The sequence below is a fragment of the Muntiacus reevesi genome, chromosome 5 (assembly GCF_963930625.1).
Source record: "Muntiacus reevesi chromosome 5, mMunRee1.1, whole genome shotgun sequence".
NCBI lineage: Eukaryota > Metazoa > Chordata > Mammalia > Artiodactyla > Cervidae > Muntiacus > Muntiacus reevesi.
In genome coordinates this window covers 113,701,830-113,724,973 of record NC_089253.1, presented here as the reverse complement: position 1 = coordinate 113,724,973, position 23,144 = coordinate 113,701,830, and the positions used below count along the sequence as shown (strand labels likewise).

The 23,144-nt window shown below is 41.7% G+C and overlaps 1 pseudogene; it reads left to right on the top strand.

Annotated features, from left to right (window-relative positions):
* The first annotated feature begins 12,941 nt into the window (after window positions 1-12,941).
* Window positions 12,942-23,144, top strand: part of LOC136169415 (cysteine dioxygenase type 1 pseudogene) — a 28,616-nt pseudogene continuing 18,413 nt past the window's right edge.

Here is a 23,144-nt window from a genome sequence, read left to right as displayed (position 1 = left end):
GCTTCTTATACAAACATCCATGAAAAGAAAGAAGGGAACAAAAGCTGACGCAAGAGATACATGAATGTGAGAGACCCAAGGAGAATGGTCTCCCAATACCCCTTCACTGCCTCATCTACCTCATCTACATTATGGTAGGTTGTTATAAATTTGTATAAAACTGTTATTTTCTCTTGGTAACACTTATTCCAATTACATTTAATAACGTCTTAGTATAATTGTTTTATTTATGTCTTCTCTAGATTCTAAGTTCCACGTGGGTAGAGACTAATTTGAATGTTAAACATCTAATTCTTAGCAAAGCCTACATGAGGTGATTCATAGATGCTCATAGAATTTTGTAGAATCATGAATGAACATGGCTGGGGCCTCTCTTGTGCCTGGAACCTCCTTTGAGAAGTCTTCTCAGATTCTCTAAATGTTGGTTTGATGTCCTGTGAACTTCTGTCCTATCTTATATGTGGTCATATTGCAACGTTCACTGCAACACTGAAATTATTTAGTAAACTTTGAACTTCTCCACAGAAGAGTCATCATTTCTTCCCCAGCTAGAACAATGCTTTGCACAGAGTAGAAGCTTAATGGGTATGTGCTTTTGTCTACACAGACCTAAATCTCCCTACTGACAGCCTTATATATTAAACTGCTTTTGGAGCTCATCTCCTAATATCCTGTAAGAAAACAGATAAATGAGTCACAAACATAAAGTTACACCATTTTGACTCAGTGTTTGACCCATACTTAACTAAAGGAGGAAAATAAAATATAAGTAGGTAGCTCAGTTGAACAAAAGTGATTATTTTGTTTGGGAATATCAAACCTAAGTCAAATACACATGATCACCAGTTTAAGATATTTTACTTTTCTTATATGTCTGATATTTCTTGTGTTGTCTAGAATATTGAATTGGGACAATTCTCTCTCCTTTTTTTTTTAAAGAACAATTCTTATTTTATTAAAAGAAAGTAGCAGGATAGCTTAGTTGAAAGTGCATGGACTTTTGAATCAGAAAAAAAAAATAGGAATTCTGGCTTTGTCATTATGAATTCAGGTAAGTTATACCTTTCTTGATTTCTCAATTCAAAAATAGGAATTGTTATATTTATTTTATTGTGCCAAGAATTGGATATTATATCTGTGATTTGCTTTGAAACCACATCTACGCCCCATCCCTTTGGACATTTGTGAATTCTTTACAAGTTTTGCCATGTGCCAAAGACCTGCCTTCCCCGTAATGCTGGCGATGCCCTTGGCACAGGCACAGGGAGGTGGCAGAGGGCTTGCCCGTCAGAGTTGCCTTCTCCAGCGGTTGACTCTGTACCCAGTGATGCAGCAGAGATGCTCCCTCTGTGTCCCTCTTTCTGCCAACAGGGCAGTAGCCATGCTTTCCCGGCTTAGTTCTTGACCCAGAAATGACAGTGCGGTGCCCACCCCCTGATGATGGCTGCACTGTTGTCTTCACCAGACAATCCTATGGCACGATTTTCAGCATTATTCCTCGAAGTGCAGCCTCGAGTCTGCGTCCCTAGCACTCCCTGTGGTTCTGGGAACTTTTTTGTCATTGTTCAGTAGCTCAGTCTTGTCCAACTCTTTGCGACCCCACGGACTGCAGCGCGCCAGCCTTCCCTGTCCTGCACTAACTCCCGGAGTTTTTAGAATACTGGAGTGGCTAGTCATTCCCTTCTCCAGGGGATCTTACCAACCCAGGGATAGAACCTAGGTTTCCCGCATTGCGGGCGGATTCTTTACCATCTGAGCCACCAGGGAAGCCCTCTGGGAACTACATGATATCTTTGATTTCATTTTCTACCTACTCAGTCAGAGACAGTTTCTGTCACTTTCATCTAAAAACCTCAAGCCAACGTATGTCCCCAGCGTATGAAGGTCCGGTGGGTTCGGCAAGTGAGAGGCCAATTAGCTCAGGTCCAGGCGGGGTTGAGAGGCTTCTCAACAACCCCAGAGTCGCCTTAAATGTCTGATGATCTGAGCACTGTACATAATTATTTAGGTCCAGAAAAGTGGAAATGAGGCAGTCGTTGATGATTCAAGCAAACACGCATGTTCTTTCGTTTGACTTTCTCTTTTAGGGCATTTGGTTTTACTTCATGCTCAGAATTAACTCAGTTTCATGCACTTGCCAAAGAAGCATGTGCCAGGGGAGTTCAGTAAGTATGAAAAGCCGTTCCTCTAAAAAGCAAGGAGCAGCCAATTTGGGGATACACCAGGCCCTCAATCGAAAAGGAGGCATTTACAGAAATCCTAAAATTTTAAGAAACGTTGGCACTAAATTAAGGCATTATTTCATCATCATGTATTTTTGGTGGAAGTGTTTAGGTTTTCTGATCATAAGCATTAAAACTTTATGTGCAGACTTAGCCTTTAATTTTGCTTTCAAAGACTTTCTAATTTTCCCCAAACCACAAAGAATAAAAAGCTATTTTAAAAAGTCCTATACAACTTGGTTTTAAATAAAAACAAAGGGTAATGTGATTTTAAGAGCTCTGGGCTTAAAGTCAAAAGTTTGTGATTTCTCCTCCTCCAACTTGCCCGCTTCCCACTGTTTGATCGCTCCTTGTCTCTGTTTCCCTATTTGTGGAAGTGGGTCATAAAATTCGTTCCACAGAGCTGTTTTGAGGACAAAATCCTGGGACTGTGTATACTAGAGCCCCTGCCTGGAGACTTGACATAGGAGGATCTTGCAGAAGATTGACATTTATACACTACTGTGCCTAAAGTAGGCTTCCCTGGTAACTCAGCTGGTAAGGAATCTGCTTGCAATGCAGGAGACCCTGGTTTGACTCCTGGGTCGGGAAGATCCCCTGTAGAAGGGATAGGCTACCCACTCCAGTATTCTTGGGCTTCCCTGATGGCTCGGATGGTAAAGAATCCACCTGCAACGTGGAAGACCTGGGTTCGATCCCTGGGTTGGGAAGATCCCCTGGAGGAGGGCATGGCAACCCACTCCAGTAATCTCGCCTGGAGAATCCCCATGGACAGAGGAGCCTGGTGGGTTGTAGTCCATGGGGTTACAAAGAACTGGACATGACTAGGCAACTAAACACACACACACGTGTGTAAAATAGATCGCTATTGAGAGGATATATCGCACAGGGAACTCAGCCTCATTCTCTGTGATGACCTAGAAGGTGGGATGGGGGCAGTGGGAGGCAGGTCCACGAGGGAGGGGATATATGTATACATATAGCAGATTCACTTCCTTGTACAGAATAAATAACATTGTAAAGCAATTATACTCCAATTAAAAAAAGAGGTTGAATTGATTTTGATCCTGAAAGTATTCTGACATTAATTTAAGATGAACTATATGGTGAAGGGGAGAGATGTTAGGCCCTTCTATAGTGCAGTTAATGTTTATTTTTAGGAAACTGCTCTCTTGTTATTATTATTTTCCCATAGTCTTAAAAATCTGAAAAGTGAAAGTGGCTCAGTCGTGTTCGACTCATTGTGACCCCATGAACTATGTAGTCCATGGAAGTCTCCAGGCCAGAATATCGGAGTGGGTAGCTGTTCCCTTCTCCAGGGGATCTTCCCAACCCAGGGACTGAATCCAGGTCTCCTGCATTGCAGTCAGATTCTTTACCAGCTGAGCTACCAGGGAAGCCCTTAAAAATCTGAATCCCAAATGATTGCTCCAAATCCTTATTAGAGAGAGGAATTTATTTTATTATTTTTTAATATAAGAATGTCAGGATGGGGGCTAAAGGGAGGGAAGATCCAGATTGTGAAAAATGAAGACTCCATAAACCTAAGTTTGTTTCTTCGGGGCAGGAGAGGAGGCATCGTGGGAAACGTGGGGCATCCCAGAGGAGGATCACTCCTTTATTTCTGTCTCGTTTCCGTCTCCTGAGCTGTAAGCACTGCGGATACAGTGCACACCAGCCCTCCTTTGCCAGCTTCCCTCCCACACCCACACAAGAACAATCTGTTACTGTCCTGGGGCTTGCAATTACCGAGTCTAAACCTGCACACACATAAAGGAGTACAGTTCAAGTAGAGTGTCAACGTGAAGATAGCATTTCTAAAAGTCTGCCTCCTTTGAGCCTGAAGAGTTGAGAGATGTGTGTGTTACCTGGAACATCTTGGAGCAGAGGATTTGTTTGTGCGTTGATGTGTGGCCAGAGCCGTTTGCAGGGCTTATCATCGAGTGATGTTGGTTTGAAGCCTCTGCTTGACAAGGGCTGGCTCCCAGCTCCTCCACCACCCCACTGCCCGGGTTGTTAGAATCGGCCTTGGTGTCTGAGACCACTTTGTCACAGCAGTGCCTCCGTGTGCCCTGAAGTCATTCCTTTAACCCGCCATGCTTCTGCTCTGGCTATTTCAGCTTTCCTCACAGTCTTGTCAGAGCAGTTCTGTTGGGCAGTGAGGTTCTTCATCTCCAGCCTGGAACTCTAATCCAGGCCCATGTTAAAGAACACCAGGGGAAGACTGGACCCACAGAACCGGCACCAACCTTTAGGTCTGTAGTTGTGCCTTGTATGGAAGTGTTACGGAAGGATGTTCATCATTCACTACGCCCAGCCTCGACGAGCCTCTGCACGGGCTTGTGGAGGAGATGGCTTCTCTGGGACTCGCTCACCCACATCAGGCACTTTCAGAAGGGCTTCCTGTTTTCAGAAGGGCTGCGGGTTTGGTTCAGACTTCTAACTATTGGGATGGTCAGATGTGGCCAAAGCATCTACTTGAAGAGCTCATTCGAGGAAAAGATGCTGTTTTTCATGGCTATACCTTTGACCCCACTTCCTCTGCCCCACTCTCCCCAGACAGCTTGTATTTAATTAATTTTGCTGCTAGTCACTCTGTCATGTCTGACTGTTTGTGAGCTGGGGCTGTAGCCTGCTAGGTTCCTCTGTCCATGGGATTCTCCAGGTAAGAATACTGGAGTGGGTTGCCATTTCCTTCTCCAGGGGATCTTACTGACCCAGGGATTGAACCCAGGTCTCCTGCATTGCAGGCAGATTTTTTATAGTCAAAGCCATCAGGGAAGCGTCATTTCTTTAATGGCTATACCACTAACCCAACTTTCTATGCCCCACACCCCCCAAGGTAGCTTGTATTTAATTAGCTTTGCTGAGCCTCAATTTTTCTCGTCTCAGAAATGGGGATAGTATTTTATATCTCATAGCGTTTCTTTGAGGATTAAGTGAAATAATGGTTAGAAATCACTTGACAAATCAGACGCATTGTGTTTCCTTCTCTTTATGTTTATAACAATTGTCACAACTTGTCATCCTTAGGGATGATTCCACCATCTGTTCTGTGTGTCATGCCAACAAAAATCATGCTGAAATATATATAGAACAAAAATTCAGCACTACTGGCCACTAAAAACCTAATGAGACCTGTTAATTAGCTAGATTATTTTCAACCCTGCGCTTTGGCAGAACAAGATAAATGACATAAAGTAGTCCATGACTCTGGTATCAGCTGAAATGAACAAGGAATTTCATGGCACGCACTGAGGGCTTATGTATACAGTGATCTTAATTACATGTACATTATTGCAGTGGGGTCATCAGGGAAAGTTTTGCATATTGACTCTCAATCTGCTTAGATCCTTAGTTACCAAATAAATATTACATTCATTATTAGCACTCATATTTGAGTAGCCCAGGCCTTCCCTTGTGGCTCAGATGGTAAAGAGTCTGCTTGCAATGCAGGAGACCTGGGTTCAATCCCTGGGTTGGGAAGATCCCCTGGAGGAGGCATGGCAACCCACTCTAGTATTCTTGCCTGGAGAATCCCGTGGACAGAGGAACCTGGTGGGCTACAGTCCATGGGGTCACATAGAGTTGGACACGAGTGATGAATGTACACAGAAGATTCTGATGATGGAGATGATTCTTGTATCGCAAAACTTTGCTAAAGAAGTATCCAATCAGCAATGGTAACCACTGCTTCGTTTAGAACATGGAGATGAGTTGCCAGAGGTAGATTTCAAGACCACAATAGAAAACATTTAGCTTCCAATCAGAGAGTGTGTGTGTTAAGTCACTTCAGTTGTGTCCAGCTCTCTGTCACCCTGTGGACCATAGCCCACTAGGTTCCTCTGTCCTTGGGGTTTTCCAGGCAAGAATACTGGAGCATTGGTGTCACGCTCTCCTCCAGGGGATCTTCCCCACCCAGGGATTGAACCCTGGTCTCCTGCACTGGCCAGGTAGATTCTTTACCACTAGCACCACCTGAGAAGCTTCTCTAATCAGAGTAACTGCTAATTACACTCAAGATCCCACTAGAAATTTTAACCTCGTTATAACTCAAACTATATCTCTTTCTTATTTAAATAACAACGCTAAATATTTGCTTATACCTTGTAGTAGTTTCGGGTTAAAGTATAAAGAAGAGAAAGGTAATTGATGACAAAATTATCTTCATGATCATTTGCATTGATTACATTACTTCTGATTCAAAAGAGTCAGTATTCAGATTATAATCACGTGTTATATTTTTTTAGATAGCACGATTTCATCGGGGGTGTGTCTGTAGTGCTTTACAATTGGCAGATTTGTTAATGAGTGACAAAAGTTCTGCCTCAAGATTTAGCATGTTTAGTAGTAACTGGAGTCTCAGTAGAAAACATCCATTCCTAATATACTATGATTATTTTATTAGGCTGATTCTAGGAGATGATGCTTAATTCTCTATCCTATCAATTATAGCTGGTTTTCCTAGTAATGGTGATTCACTTATATCTTATTCTTGATTGTCCATAGCCAAGTGGCACGTGTGGTAAAGAACCCACCTGCAATGCAGGTAGACGCAAGAAACTCAGGTTTGATCATGTGGTCAGGAAAATTCCCTGGAGGAAGGCATGGCAACCCACTCCAGTATTCTTGCCTAGAGAATCCCATGGACAGAGGAGCCTGGCGGGCTACAGTCCATGGGGTTAGAAAGAGTCTGACACGACAGAAGCGACTTAGCATAGCATGGCATACACAGCCAAGTACTGTAATACTAACTTAAGTAAACAGAATCTACAGCTAACTTGATGCCATATTTGGTTAGCTGTCACTTGTGGAGCTGTCTTTGTTTTGCAGAATTCCCTCTGCTAGATCTAGGAACAGGGACAGTTGGCTTGGATATTTGAAGGAACACTATTCTGCTGGCATAGAGCTAAGAAACATAATATAAAAATCAATGAAGAGGGATTTTGCTGTGTGTTTTACTGTTGCATCGGCTGAACAGTTTATTTGTGTTTTTCCATAACATGTTATGAAAAGCCCAAACGAATGTTTTGGCCAACCCAATACTTTTCATGTCTCACTTCTATCCTTAGACAGAGGTAAGAATGTCTATGTATCAAGCTAAGGAAAGAAGGAGAAAATGACCAGGACTGTGTGTTTATTGAACAGTTTTAGTGTTAAACTATGTAGGATTAACTAACAATCTACTTCTGCTTCATTGACTACCCTAAAGCCTTGAACTGTGTGGATCACAACAAACTGTGGAAAATTCTTAAAGATATGGGAATACCAGACTACCTTACCTGCCTCCTGAGAAATCTGTATGCAGGTCAAAAAGGAACAGTCAGAACTGGCTTGGGACAACAGACTGGTTCCAAATTGGGAAAGGAATACATCAAGGCTGTATATTCTCACCCTGCTTATTTAACTTATATGCAGAGTTCATTCTGGGAAGTGCCAGACTGGATGAAGCACAAGCTGGAATCAAGATTGCCGAGAGAGAAATATCAATAACCTGAGATACGCAGATGACATCACCCTTATGGCAGAAAGTGAAAAGGAACTAAAGAGCCTCTTGATGAAAGTGAAAAAGGAGAGTGAAAAAACTGGCTTAAAACTTAACATTCAAAGAACTGAGATCATAGCATTTGGTCCCATCACTTCATGGTAAATAGATGGGGAAACAGTGAGAAACTTTATTTTCTTGGGCTCCAAAATCACTGCAGTTGGTGACTGCAGCCGTGAAATTAAAAGATGCTTGCTCCTTGGAAGAAAGCTATGACAAACCTAGACCACATATTAAAAAGCAAAGACATTACTTTGCCATTAAAGGTCTGTCTAGTCAAAGCTATGGTTTTTCCAGTAGTCATGTATGGATGTGAGAGTTGGACAATAAAGAAAGCTGAGTGCCAAAGAATTGATGCTTTTGAAGTGTGTTGGAGAAGACTCTTGAGAGTTCCTTGGACTGCAGGGAGATCCAACCAGTCCATCCTAAAGGAAATCAGTCCTGAATATTCATTGGAAGGACTGATGCTGAAGCTGAAACTGTAATACTTTGGCTACCTGATGTGAAGAACTGACTCATTGGAAAAGACTCTGATGCTGGGAAAGATTGAAGGCAGGAGGAGAGGGGACGACAGAGGATGAGTTGATTGGACGGCATCACCAACTCAATGGACATGAGTTTGAGCAGGCTCCAGGAGATGGTGAAGAACAGGGAAGCCTGGAGTGCTGCAGTCCATGGGGTCGCAAAGAGTCGGACATAACTGAGCAACTGAACAACAACAAATAAACCTCTTGGTTTCCTGATCCAAATTTTGCCAGCGAGGCACCTTTTCACATAAAAATGCTTCTGCTACTAGCCCTCAAATACTATTTGGCCTTATGGTGTCATGGAAATGATTGGAGACAGAGAACATGACTGTATACAGATGCCTGAATTAATACTGACTGGAAACAATCTTGTGACTTGATTCTGAGTTTATATAAAGGCAGGAATTGGAAGTTCCAGACTCACCGCCCTTGGAATTGAGATGGACTCGATGGACATGAGTTTGAGTAAACCCTGGGAGTTGGTGATGGACAGGGAGGTCTGGCGTGCTGCAATTCATGGGGTCACAAAGAGTCAGAAAAGACTGAGTGAATAAACTGAACTGAACTGATCTAGTGAATTAGTTTAATCAAATATTTTGAATCTCTAGCCCTTTTCAGCCCTTAAACACCTAGCTAGGGTCTTTTTACTGTTAGAGTCTTGTCCCAAATTAAGGCACCAAAACAGTAACCAGAAACAGGTTTCTTTTCAGAAACCAGAAACCAGTTTCTTCATGACGAAGCCAAATCTGAAAAGCTGCCATCTTCGAAGGTAGCAAATTCAGTCTTATTTGAGCAGGAAAAGGCAAAAAAGCACCCATGTCAATTTAACTTTACTCTTGGGACTCACAGTACCACAGTTTTGCAAGTGAAGTATTGCTTTCTATGGAATATGTAACAATGGGAATTTCCGAGCAGCTCAGATAAATTGGAAAGAACATGGACATGAGTAATGAAAATGATGAAGGAGCTGGAAGACCTGATTTATGGCAGAAGATGAGAAGAATTTAATATGGATATCTTGGCTAAGTAAAGAATAGATCCTTTGATTAATAACTATGCATTCTTGAAGTGCATAAGCACTATGAAAAGTCAGTTTGGGGGTGTGGAAAACATGAATAATGGAATCAATTAAGTAAGGGAAAATAGGCTGAATGTAAAATGTAAGATATCTATTTCTGGATTTTTCAGATGTGCCTCTTGAGGTACTTTCAATGTTAAATATTTTCTAGTAGGATGGATAAGCTCTTAACATGTTCAATTGTTTTTTCCTAAAAGAAGCAAAATCTCCCAAGAGTTTTGAAAGGATGCATTTTGTCATAGGGGCATTGTGGTCAGATTCTGGGGTCTATGATCTTCAGGACAGAGACTTTGTATCTAATGTTATTGGTCCTAAAACTGAAGGATAGGCTTCTCATTTTTCTCTAGGAAGTTTGTCTCAGACCTCTAAGAGAAGCCGAGGGAAACAGTTGCCAGGGCTTTGACACCCATTGATTCAGGATGACCTGAATGCACACTGTCTCCTAATAAGAGGAGTCTGAGGTTCAGTTCAGAAGTTGGAAAAGTCTTCAGTTGAAAAATATTAATGAAATATGTCAGCATGGTTATGCTCAGACTTCAGTTGCCAAGACAGAAGTTACAAATGCACCTAAGGATGTGGAGGAGCAAATCTGGAGATTCCAAGCAGGCTGGTACCATGGTTTAACTAACACATGTACGTGGATTATCTGTCATTCCAATAAATCTTGGAGTCCAGGGTAGCAGCTTACTGTTTAATCTCAGGCAAATGTCCACCCTGTCTACATCGCAGCCTGCTCTTCTGTGGGCAGCTCCAAGCACTGTTGTGAGGATTGTGTCAAAGATGATATTTATAGAGCTCAGCAAGTGCCTGATTTAGCAAGTGTTCATTGCATGCATGAGTGTTCAGTTGCTCAGTCATGTCTGACCCTTTGCAGCCCCATGGACTGTAGCTTGCCAGGCGCCTCTGTCCATGGGATTTTCCAGGCAAGAATATTGGAGCAGGTTGCCATGTCCTTCTCCAGGGAATCTTCCCGACTCAGGGATTGAACCTGAGTCTTCTGCATTGGCAGGTGGATTCTGAGTCACCTGGGAAACCCCTAAGTGTTCAGTAAATCTTAGTAATTATTCTTGTTACTAGCTGGGTTCTCTACCCTGACTGTATCCTCCACCACTTTGATCACACCTCTTCTTCCAAAGGTAAGGACCAGTGATGGGCTATTCTTGGGAGAGATGAAAGAGAATAAATTGTCATCATTCCATGAGAAAGTATGGGGTATTTTATATATATGTAGATTTCAGGAAAACCTCTATGGTTTAAACTAAAATCTGAATAGTCTGACATGTCTAAATTATAATGTTCTAATAGAAATTCAGTCTTATTCTATTTCATTATGAGTGATAATCCATTTGCTTATTTCTCTACTTTTCTCAAATCTTAATTCACTGCTTTTATTTGTATCCTTTCTGTTATTAACTTTTTAATTCTAAATTTATATTTTACTAGGATTTTTGTGATTTCTAGTTTCACTGTAAGCCACCCCAAATCTTCTAGATAAGAAGTAAGGATATAAACAAATAAATAAAATGTGCATAATTGAACTACTTATAAAACAACACTTTATATGTATAGCTTAGGAATATATGCTCATGTTCTTAAAGAATGGAGAAATTCGTGTCAACAAAGAATAGCAAACTAATGATGCTGATTCAGCCTGGGGGAAAGAAAAGGGAGTTTGGGAAGAAGAATCCAGAAAGCTTCGGCTGTCCTGGGAATGTATGGAATGGATCTAGGGAAAACAGTAGGGTGCAGGCTTCAGTTGTTGTTCAGTCGCTCAGTCACATCCGACTCTGCAACCCCATGGGCTGCAGCATGCCAGGCTTCCCCGTCCTTCACCTCTCCCAGAGCTTGCTCAGACTCAGGCTTCAGTACCATGACATCGTTTCCATGATGAGTGGTCCTGGGAGAACTGGCATAAAGACTGTCTACGAAGATCAGTTTGATAAACTCAAAGGTGATGAGAACTCTAAAGCACAGTTGGCTTCTGCATGTGTTGCTTGTGACTCGGTTCTCTGTGCTTCATGTTGCACCTTCTGACAGTGCTTATGTTCCTCGCTAGTATGAATCTTTTCTGTCCTTATTATTTTGTTTTCTGGGAACTCAGTGTACATACAGGGTTCTATTAACAGCACTGACAGCTAAAGTTTTTAATACCAAATGCTTTGCAGGCACCATCTAATCCCATCACTTTAATCTTCTCCTAAAAATCTCTGCAATTATACACTCAAAATTAGGGCAGAATCAACTAAATTGAAATTCCATCCCCTCCAGGAAGGCTAATCTAACAGTGATGTCAGAGACTGGGTTTTCAGGTACAGGGTTTGGCTGAGCACTTCTGCCTGGGTTAAATGTTGTGACGGCATAACTCTGGGTTAAGAAGGCTTAGGAAATGAGCAATTTGAAATTAGAGGCAAAACTGAAAAATGAGAATCTTGGGTGCTGCAGATACAGAGCAAGAAAAGGGATCAGTAACACAATGTGGGATTGACTTACCATGGGCAAGGCATTACGTTTTGTAAATGAATAAATATCAGAAATCCAAGTCAGATGAGAATGTCACATCAGAAGAGGAAAAGGAGGCTTACAGAGCTTTAAGTGACGTGCTCATAGCCACATAGCTAGTGGTGGGCAGAGCTGGCTTCAAATCTAGATTTGTCTTCCCTCTAGAGCTGCTGTCCTTGACCTTTACGTCAGGAATTTATGTGCAAATTTCATAGTTACTTTTACTCAGCTGAGCAAACATGTATATTTCCTCACTTGTCAATAAAAAATTTAATTTCTCTCTGAAGCGCCTCTGATGTCTGATGCAAACATCTTCATTTAGACATTACCGGGGAAACCCAGTCGTATTTAATTTTGTAGTCTCTCATTTCAGGTCTGAAGTTATTCTGCTACGCCCTGCCTTTCCCTGGAGTTGACACTATGCCCAGCAGGCTACGTGGACCACGCGGAGGTGTTTCATTCTCTGACTTGGATGTGTCTCGGTGGCCCGCTGTTGTCCGTTCGACTTTCCAGCTTGTCTCCAGCCTGATATGGTGCCGTGGCATTTGAACAGCGGAACCCCTACTGGACAGGCCACTTTATATCTCTGTGTTAGGGCCCTGCTGTAATCCCTCTGTAATCTACCAGCACTCTGCACTTGGGCCAACTGCTGCTCCCGGCTGAGGGACCACAACCTCTCAATGTGTTCCTGCTGATTCCAGGGTCGAAAGAGTCTCCTCTCCCCAGCCCTCTCCTTCCCTCCCCGCCCCACCACCATTACAGTTTATTACAATATATTGAGTGTGATCCCCTGTGCTCTACAGTAGGACTTCATTGGTTACCTGTTTTATATATAGTAGTTTGTCTGCTAATTGCAAACTCCTAATTTGTCTCTCCCCCACCCTTTTCTCCCCTTTGGTAGCCATAGGTTTGCTTTCTATGTCTGTGAGTCTGTTTCTGTTTTCTAAATAAGTTCATTTCTATCTCGTTTTTTAGATTCCGTGTATAAGTGATATCATACGGTATTTGTCATTCTCGGTCTCACTTACTTTACTTGGTATGATAATCTTCAGGTCCATCCATGTAGCAACATGGATCCAGCCCTCTCCTTTATCCTTGATGGTGCCCACACCACACTGGCACAGCCAATTCCTTTCCAAGGTCCTCCCCAGGAAAATGGAGGCCAAGGTCTCCCATTTTTGAAATTTAATGACTTAATTGAAAGGCTGAAGGTATTTTTGGCTCCCCAAGGAGGCTGAGCTTGAAGAATGGAGGGGTTAGGATGCCACTTCCTGCCTCTGTCCTTAATGGATAACTCCCATGGTTTGTGTCTATTCTAGCTCTGATATCTTTTCTACCTCAACCTGCAGCATTCTCTCTAGATTGATGTAGGGGTGAAGAATGGAACGTTCAGTCACCCAGTCGTGTCTGACTCTTTGCGACCCCAGGGACTACAGCATGCCAGGCAGTTAACAATAGCTTCTTCCTAATCCTTCCGTCTTACTCATGGATCTGAAATGTTTGAGTTTACTGGCCCAGTTGTTCCTTTTGAAACTCTCCCTTAGAGCAAAATAGCCTGAGAGCTCCCAGCCTTGTTGGGGCAGGTCACATCTCTGGGAGGAGGGGGTGATGAGATGAAATAGCACTCCAGTTTGTGCTTACAAATCATTTTCCAACTTCAGTGAAATCATTATACCTTGTTGGAGGCATCAGGAGGCATCATTTTGGGGGGAGATTCCCAAAATTCATAATATTATTCTGTGGAAGTTGTTGATGCTGAAAGGTTGCCTAAATACTGAGGACTTCATAAGTTCAGTCAAAGTTACTTAATTTGCTATTCTGCTGTTACTTCAGGAACCTTGACATTTAAGACACATAAAAGGGAATAATTATGTAAGTCATAAAATTAACACATACTGCGGCAGTTCACAAAATACGTAAGCCAAGTCTGTCTTCCTGCAGGTGTTGGGAATTCAAGGGTGAGAAAAATTTGGCATTGACATGGGATGCTGATTATGTGGGCTTGTGCAACTTACATTATCAATCATCCTTGTTTGCACAAGAGAAGCCCTGTTACAATAGTCTTTAAGGAATTGCCCAGATTCTTTTGTTCACATCAAAATGGTTTTAATCCTGGACTCTTGGTTCATCTCCATATCCATGCAGAAACCAAATTCTGTCTTGCAAATATTTGTCCTGGCTTCTCCATCCCCATTATTACTGCCTTAGCTCAGACCCTTGTCTGAACTAGTTTATCTCTTGTCTATAATATTATAAGATCCTCCAGACTCTTCCTGCCTCACCCAGTACATACTTTGTGTGCACCCAGGTATTTCTTATTAAATACAGATCTGATCTTTTCTTCCCACTTGGGAAGCTGTGATGCCTGGCTACCGCTTATAGAATAAAACACCATCCCTTTGAGCAAAGTGTATAAGGCACTTTTCTGTCTGCATCTAAATCATGTCAGCATGTATGCATGTGTTCACTCACTTGTTCAAGGTTTCTATTGAATGCGTCACAGAAATTTATACAAAGATTAATGGGTATAGTTTATGCCCAGGTAAGAGTGGGGTTCTGGGTAAGGAGTAGATAGAAAGGAGAAAAATAAGGAGAGAAATCACTACACTGTCTGTAATAGGAAGATGCAGAAGATACAGTGGAGTGTGTGTGTGTTCAATTATGTCTGACCCTTTGTGACCCTATGGGAGATACAGAGGAAGTGTTCACTAAATCTGTTGGGGAAAGTTAGAGATGTTATCTTCTACTGCTTAGACTTTCCTTCTCCAAGGCACCTTTAATTCAGCTGTTCCACCATTATCTTTCTTTTTTTTTTCAACAACATCTCTTTTTTTTTTTTTTTTTTCAATTTATTTTCATTAGTTGGAGGCTAATTACTTTGCAATATTGTAGTGGTTTTTGTGATGCATTGACATGAATCAGCCATGGATTTACACGTATTCCCCATCCCGATCCCCCCTCCCATCTCCCTCTCCACCCGATTCCTCTGGGTCTTCCCAGTGCACCACGCCCGAGCACTTGTCTCATGCATCCAGCCTGGGCTGGGGATCTGTTTCACCCTAGATAATATACATGTTTCAATGCTATTCTCTTGAAACATCCCACCCTCGCCTTCTCCCACAGAGTCCAAAATTCTGTTCTGTACATCTGTGTCTCTTCTTCTGTTTTGCATATAGGGTTATTGTTACCATCTTTCTAAATTCCACAAAGCCACAGTCATCAAGACAGTATGGTACTGGCACAAAGACAGAAATACAGATCAATGGAACAGAATAGAAAGCCCAGAGATAAATCCACGAACCTATGAACACCTTATCTTCGACAAAGGAGGCAAGAATATACGATGGAAAAAAGACAACCTCTTTAACAAGTGGTCCTGGGAAAACTGGTCAACCACTTGTAAAAGAATGAAACTAGAACACTTTCTAACACCACACACAAAAACAAACTCAAAATGGATTAAAGATCTAAATGTAAGGCCAGAAACTATAAAACTCCTAGAGGAGAACATAGGCAAAACACTCTCCGACATAAATCACAGAAGCATCCTCTATGACCCACCTCCCAGAATATTGGAAATAAAAGCAAAAATAAACAAATGGGACCTAATGAAACTTAAAAGCTTTTGCACAACAAAGGAAACTATAAGCAATGTGAAAAGACAGCCCTCAGATTGGGAGAAAATAATAGCAAACGAAGCAACAGACAAAGGATTAATCTCAAAAGTATACAAGTAACTCCTGCAGCTCAATTCCAGAAAAATAAATGACCCAATCAAAAAATGGGCCAAAGAACTAAACAGACATTTCTCCAAAGAAGACCATTATCTTTCAATTCTGCTAAATTAAGAGTTTCATGATAAGCAGATTCTTTTTCCTTATCTTTGTTGCCTCAGAGTTGCCTAACAAAGTACTTGGAACTTTGTGGCATCCAGTAACCACAGTTGAATTAGGACATCATACTGAATTTTGTCTGAAATATGCTGAGGTTTGAAACTGTGTTTGTTACTGAGGGATGATCATTTTAATGAAAATTATTTATGAAAAATAATATATTTTTTTCTCCTAAATATACCCTTAGATGTTTGCCTTACTATCTGTTCTCTTTTTGAACCATAAGTAATAGCCATATTTAATTTACTTGTTCACACTTAATTCTTAAACTTAGTACTTAGCATTTTTAAGAGATGGGATTCCAATAGTCATGGGGGGGCGGGGGAAGCTTCCTGATTATAAGGACACACTTAACATAATAGAGAAGATACTGCAACAAAAGCATTGAGTAGCTGAGTAGTGAGACTAATCATAGAAAGCTTCATGAAGAAGGTTAGCATCTAGCCTGATTTCAAAAGGAGGGGTCAGGCGAAAAGAAGCAATGAGAAACATTTCAGAGAAAGTGGTCTATTTGCAAAGGTGAGAAGTATGTATAGGGCATGAGATATGAATTGTTAGACTATAGGGAGGGGAACATTTAGGATTAAAAAAGAAAGTGCTTGGTGTGCTTGCTTATTTTTTTAAAGATTGTATCTTGTGCTTATAAAGTGCTTAATCCAAAATTTATTGATTTCTTGGATTAATAGCAGAATGGTTAAAAAAAATAAGAAAATTGAAATCCAGATAGAATCTCCTGGATAGTACATGAAGTTAATTTTAAGTATATAACACTTCTTTTTTAAATCAAAGTTTTAGAATATAATACAGTGGATCATTTCTGTCTACCAGGGCTTCCCAGGTGGCTCAATGGTAAAGAATCCACCTGTCAATGCAGAGATGCAGATTTGACCCCTGGGTTAGAAAGATTCCCTGGAGAAGGAAATGGCAGCCCACTCCAGTATTCTTGCCTGGAAAATCCCATGGCAGAAGAGCCTGGTGGGCTATAGAACCATGGGTCACAAAGAGTCAGACCCAATTGAGCATGTATGTATACATATATATATGGAATAGTGAACGGTTGTGCTCTGATCCCCTAAACAAAGCCAGTATGAAAGAGGGAAGTTGGGAATCAAGAGAGGAGCTGCCTTGAGAGACTGGAGAGCATCATGGTAATATTAGCCCTCCACCCTCCCCTCCCCTTGTTTTCTCTAAGCCCAACTTCAGCTTAGCCTATTGGGTGAAAGCTCTCCCCATTGTTTTACCAGGTTAAGTTATGCTTCTGTTATTTGGAGCAGAAGTTGATCTGGCAAGCTTAGTGACTTAATATCCACCGAATCATAAAAGAGGCTTAATTTTATTGTGAGAAAGCTCTTACAAGGCTAACCAGTTTCTGCTTTCCACTGTCATCAATGCTCATTCACAATGTGTGTTAAGTTGCTTCGGTTGTGTCCCACTCTGTGCAGCTCTGTGGACTGTAGCCTGGCAGTCCTCTGTCCGAGGGATTCTCCAGGCAAGAATACTGGAGTGGGTTGCCATGCCTTTCTTCAGGGGATCTTCTTGAGCCAGGGATGGAACCCACATCTCTTGTGTCTCCTGCATGGGCAGGCAGGTTCTTTACCACTAGTGCCAAATAATGCCCACCTATTTTTAGGGTAGTCTAGATTAGAACACTACTCTCTTAACTTCTGGGAGAGGAGGGTGACTAAGAGTCATCGTCCCCCATCCCGGTCTGAATATCATGATTCCAGCTTTCACAGCATGCTAAAAGGCATTCGAGTAGAAAAGAGACTGTTTTCTGGTAACTCAGAATCTCATAAACTCTTGTTGCTTTAGCTGCATCTGACATTCTACTGTAGGACAAATGGGCCCCTGCAGTGGCCAGATTGTTTTCATGTTTTATCTGTTTTCCTTTGGAAAAGGTTGAACTCTCTACTTTGTTTTGTGATGTCTAGGGGTATGATGTTTATGTGGTTTTTGGCAAGTTTATTTGACCCTGGATTCCTCCAAATGTCATTCTCTAAGGCAACAGAATATTCACTGAAGACTCTTAAAAATGCAACAGGCTTGTTTTTTTGGGGGGAGAGGAGGGAGGTTGTCCTTGATTGATTAAGGTATAATTATTTGTAATAATGAATATACTATTACAGGGACATCTTGGGGCAGAAGCAAAACATTTAAAAATGCAACAATAACAACTGCATCTAAGAAAATCAAGGTGTCTTTTGATGATCCCTGTAAGATTCACATTACTATTCTCATCTTTGCATCAAATGTTTATTTAGTAGGATCTAATAGAGAACATCTTGCCAAGACTTGGGGACAACAAAATGAATATATCTCCTGACTTTTTAGGAGTTGCAATCTTGTACAGAAGTCAGGGCATATATTATAATAACCAGAGTATATCTAGGTGCCACAGAAAAATACAGTTCACAGTGATAATAAAAAACAAATCAGCAATATTTCTCCAACTCATCTACTATATATAGCTTGGTCTGCCATTTCCCACCTCAGATTTTCCCAGCTAATTCAGGAAACTCTGAGGGAGTAACTCACCTGTGCTAACCAACAGAGGTTTCTTGTCTTATGAGGTAGACTCCAGGAGTTCTTCATCATGCCTTGGTTGGCTGGTTGGTTGTTCAGTCGCTGAGTCATGTCCAACTCTTGCAACCCTGCAGATGGTAGCCTGCCAGGCTCCTCTGTCCATGGGATTTCCCAGGCAAGAATACTGCAGTGGATTGCTATTGCCTTCTCCAGGGGATCTTCCTGACCCAGGGATTGAACCCGCATCTCCTGCATTGCTCGAAGTCTCCTGAATTGCATGCGGATTGTTAAGTGACTGAGACGCCAGGAAAGCCTCCATCATGCCTTACTGCGCAGGTATCTTGGCCACCTTGAGAGGCTCCCATGTTCTCTTTCCTGCCTTTTGCTCTGTTCGAGAGAAGAAAGTGCTTTCTGTCCGTCTTGGTTGCTGTGGTCTACTGCCTGGACTAAAAAGAAGCAGCACTTAGCGTGCTCTGGGCCTGATGGATCTTAATAAAGCAGCACTTTTATTTAATCACGTTGTAAACTCTAACTCCCTGGGATTTTGGCTAAGTTCCGCTCGAGTTATTAGGTAAGATGGTGATGAATGGGCTGAGAGAAAATGGGAACAACATACTTCAAGTGGCACTTAAAACTATCCCTCCTTTCCTAGGTGACCCACTGGGCTTGGATTAATCATTGCTGACAATAATTTACTTTCACAGAATGCTTCTTTGCTTTTCAGGCGTGTAGATCTTGTGCTCTCTCAACCTTAATGTTCCTCTAGCTCTGGTTTTATTTGCTAAAATGTAATGAGTACCTACTATGTGTCAGGTGCTGTGCTGGACCTTGGTGATATACTGGTGGATGAAACAGTCCCAGTTTCTCTTATCAAGCATCTTAGCAGAAAGAATTACAGTCCTAAACTGTCTGAATATTCAGTAGATAGACAGGTTATGTTTTTTAAAAATTTACTTATTTTTAATCGGAAGATAATCACTTTACAATATTGTGTTGGTTTCTGCCATACATCAACATGAAGCAGCCATCAGTCCCCTCCCCCTTGACATCATATGTCCCCTCCCTCTTGGCTTCTAACCCCTGCTGCAGAACGAATGAGCAGCAGAAGGCTGTTTGTTAAATGCAGAATAAAGAAGCACCATAGGATTTCAGAGGAGCAATTGTTTACTGGAAAGGCTGGACTAAACTCTATGAAAGAGACGAGAGTTGAGACCTTGAGAGAAAGGACTAGATGGATAGAAATAAACAGGAATAGCATTCTAGGAGAACTGCATATGGCAGGTCCCAGAAGAGAGAAGCAGTCCAGGTTTGTGTCCATGCACGCCAGGAGAAATTCTCAGGACAGTATAAAGTCTCAATGACCTTGATTCAAATCAGAGTCTGATCACTTAGTGTGGATGTGAGTGACTTTGGGTTAGTTCATTAGATTCTCTGAGTCTCAATTTTCTAATCTGTAAAGTGACGATATTAAGACCTACTTCCCTGGTGGTCCAGTGGTTAAGACTTCGTCTTCCAGTGCAAGGCAAGGGGTGCCAGCTTGATCCCTGGTTGGGAAGCTAGGATCCCACATGCCTCATGGCCAAAAAAGGAAAACATAAAACAGATTCAATAAAACTTTAATGGTCCACAGAAAAAATATTTTTCAAAAGGACCTACTTCTTGGATTTTTGCATTGATTATAAGAGTACAAAGTTTATAAATGTAGAAAAAGTGCTAAAAATCATGCTAACAAATAGTAAGTGCTCAAAACTGACAGGTCTTGCTGTTTTGGTTGACCAGGTGATGCCTGTAGGATGAAGGAAGTACTTACTTTTAGATATTTAGTTTTGGAGTTTACCTGTTGCTCTTGAGTAGGTGAAAATGACCGAGAAATACTCTCTTGTTTTGTCACCCACAAGGTGAAAGAAAAACCAATAGAAAAATAAGTGACGAACACGGACTATTTTCTTCTTCTTCTTTCAAATTCTTATCATTTGTGTTGAGCACCTGAATTACTCAGCCGGATTCTTTCTGTGTTTGGGACGTGTGCTGGGCCAGTTGGGGGCTGGGAGAGGACACCCTCTTTTCCCCCATTACTCTTTACTTGGCAAACGGGGAGCAGAGCTGTGTATGAGATGATCTAACCACATACATCATTGTTATGCCAGAACATCAAGTTAGGTTATTTGAATTTAAAAGCTATTAGCAAACAGGGCTCATATGTTTCTACTTCCCATCATAAACACTAGCTTATAGACACTCATCTCTATTGCTTCCAATTGTGTCTTACCCTTTATTTGTGACAAAATCATCTTCACTGATTTAACTTGCTCATTCCTACTGTTGGCTTCTAATCTGTTTCCTTTATAATCACTTTAAACTCAAAGTCAATTGTAGTGCTGTAAAAACGGCAGCTTCAAAGTGAAGATGCCATTTCACATAGAATAAAGTAGATCTTTAATTTCGATTCCACATAGTCAAGGCTTTGAACAAGTCCTTGTGGAACTCTCACCTGAGTTTCTGTTGTAGCCACACTACAGTAAAAGGAGCAGAATCAGAAATAATATGTCTGGCTCTTTTTATTTCTCAGTGTCTTTTGCTGAAAGAATGCCAGCTTGTACCAGAAAATCTAAAAGAGAAAGACAGAGAATTGTTAGTAGGAGTGAGATATTTTGTAGTTTCAATAAAAAAACAACTAAAACCAAGAGGAAAGTGGGAGCATTTGGTAAACATAAAAAAAGAAAAGCAAGAAATAGGAGGAAAAGAATTACCAGATAGGTTAACAGTTTGCAAATAAGACAAATGGCAAAGAATTGTTGAAAGAAGAATGGTACAAGATTACTGGCCTGCGATTCAACGCTTGTCTTGACTGAATGAGATGGGAGACTCAAAGGGGATTATAATTCCAATCCAGTGGATTTCTTTTACTCTGAATTACCAGCAGACTAGAACAGCTCATATCATGATTTAATTGAGCAAGGCATCTCTAAATTTTTAGCCCCAGTCCTTTTTGTTCCTAATATGGTTCCTTAGCCTTTCTTCTGAAATTGAACACCTGAGCACCATTGTATTCAAGTTAATTGATTAAGTGTCTTATTGCAGCTGCCAGTGGGACTCTTGAGGGCATGGAACCTGTTGTGTCCATCAGTGAGTTTCCTGTGCCTGACCCACAACTGGGCACACATTAGGTGTTCTCTGAAAGTTCTGACATGAATGAATAAAGTAGTGACCCTTTGGCATGGCCCAATAGGCTTTCAGCCCATTTCTTTGAGTATTCTTTAGACAGATTGCTTATTATTCTACTTCCTCTGAAGCAATGAATTCTCTCTGACATCCAAGAAACATTCAAAAAGAGAAATAGGACTTTGATTCCCAAAAGGGTTTCCCTACAAACACAAAGTATTTCATGTGTAATGATGAAAGAACCCAAAATCAGTCTGGCACCATCGCGACAGTAACTGACAGGCTGACAAGCTGCACTTTGCCTGAAAAATCTCAGAGGGCTGGGTGTGTTTTTCATACCCTGCCAGTTTCGAGCATCTACCTGACAGATGTCTGTCGGGTGGCAGCAAGAAAAAACAGCCTCGGGGAGGCCCAGTGGTGTTGCCTGTACGTGCAGCTGGATGTGAAAAGTGGCCTGACTTTGACTACTACGTGATCTCGTCTCTGGACCTGGAACCTAAGATATTTTCATTTCCCCAATTCTGGGAATTAGAGTCACTTTCAGAAATAGGAACTTCATTGTCTGTTTATTCTAATATGTGTGTGTGTGCATGCTCAGTCCTGTCTGACTGTTTGTGACCCCATGAACTGTAGCCTGCCAGGCTCCTCTGTCCATGGGATTTCCCAGGCAAGAAGACTGGAGCAGGTTGCTGTTTCCTACTCCAGGGGATCTTCCTGATCCCGGGAACAAACCTGCATCTCCTGTGTCTCCAGCATTGGCAGGCAGATTCCTTACCACTGTGCCACCTGGGAAGCACATGAAGTGAATGAAGACAGCTTATTAAAAAGGTATAGATTTTTCTGTTTTGCACAGGCCTGGTGCACTGGGAAGACCCAGAGGAATCAGGTGGAGAGGGAGGTGGGAGGGGGGATCGGGATGGGGAATACATGTAAATCCATGGCTGATTCATGTCAATGTATGACAAAAACCACTGCAGTATTGTAAAGTAATTAGCCTCCAACTAATAAATGGAAAAAAAAGGTATAGATTTGAGAATCAGATGAATAGTTTTTAGTTGAGTGAAAGTGAGCAAATATCAATGAGTCTGTGTTTCTTAATCCAAAGAAGTGTGTATGATACTTGTTTCACAGAGTTGTTGAGAATGGAGATAGTGTGCCTGGAGTGTATGAGATGTTTGTTTGTTCTCCCTGAAAATCTGTATGTTGAAACCGAATCCCCAGGGTGATGGCATGAGGACTCGTGGCCTTTGGAAGTGATTAGGTCATGAGGGTGGATCCCTCATGAGTGGGATTAGTGCCCTCTTAGGCTTTGAAGTGCTTACTCTCCACTTCCACCCTGTGAGGACAGATCGAAAAAGATGGACTGTCTATGACCCAAGAAGCTGATCCTCACCAGACACCAAATCTGCTGGTGCCCTGAACTTAGACTTTCCAGCCTCTAAAGTTGTGGCATATAAATGTGAGTTATTTAAGCCACCCAATCTATGGTATTTTTGTTTTAGCAGCCAAAATGGGTTAAGACAGGATCTACTGAGCAGTGGTTCTTAACTGGAACAGTTTTGTGTTCCCCTCTAACTAGGGGCATTTGGCAATGTCTAGGGACATTTTTGGTTGTCACCACTAGGGAGGTTGCTGCTGGCCTCTAGTGGCTAGAGGGGTGCTGCTCAGCATCCTGCAATGCATAGAATAGCCGCC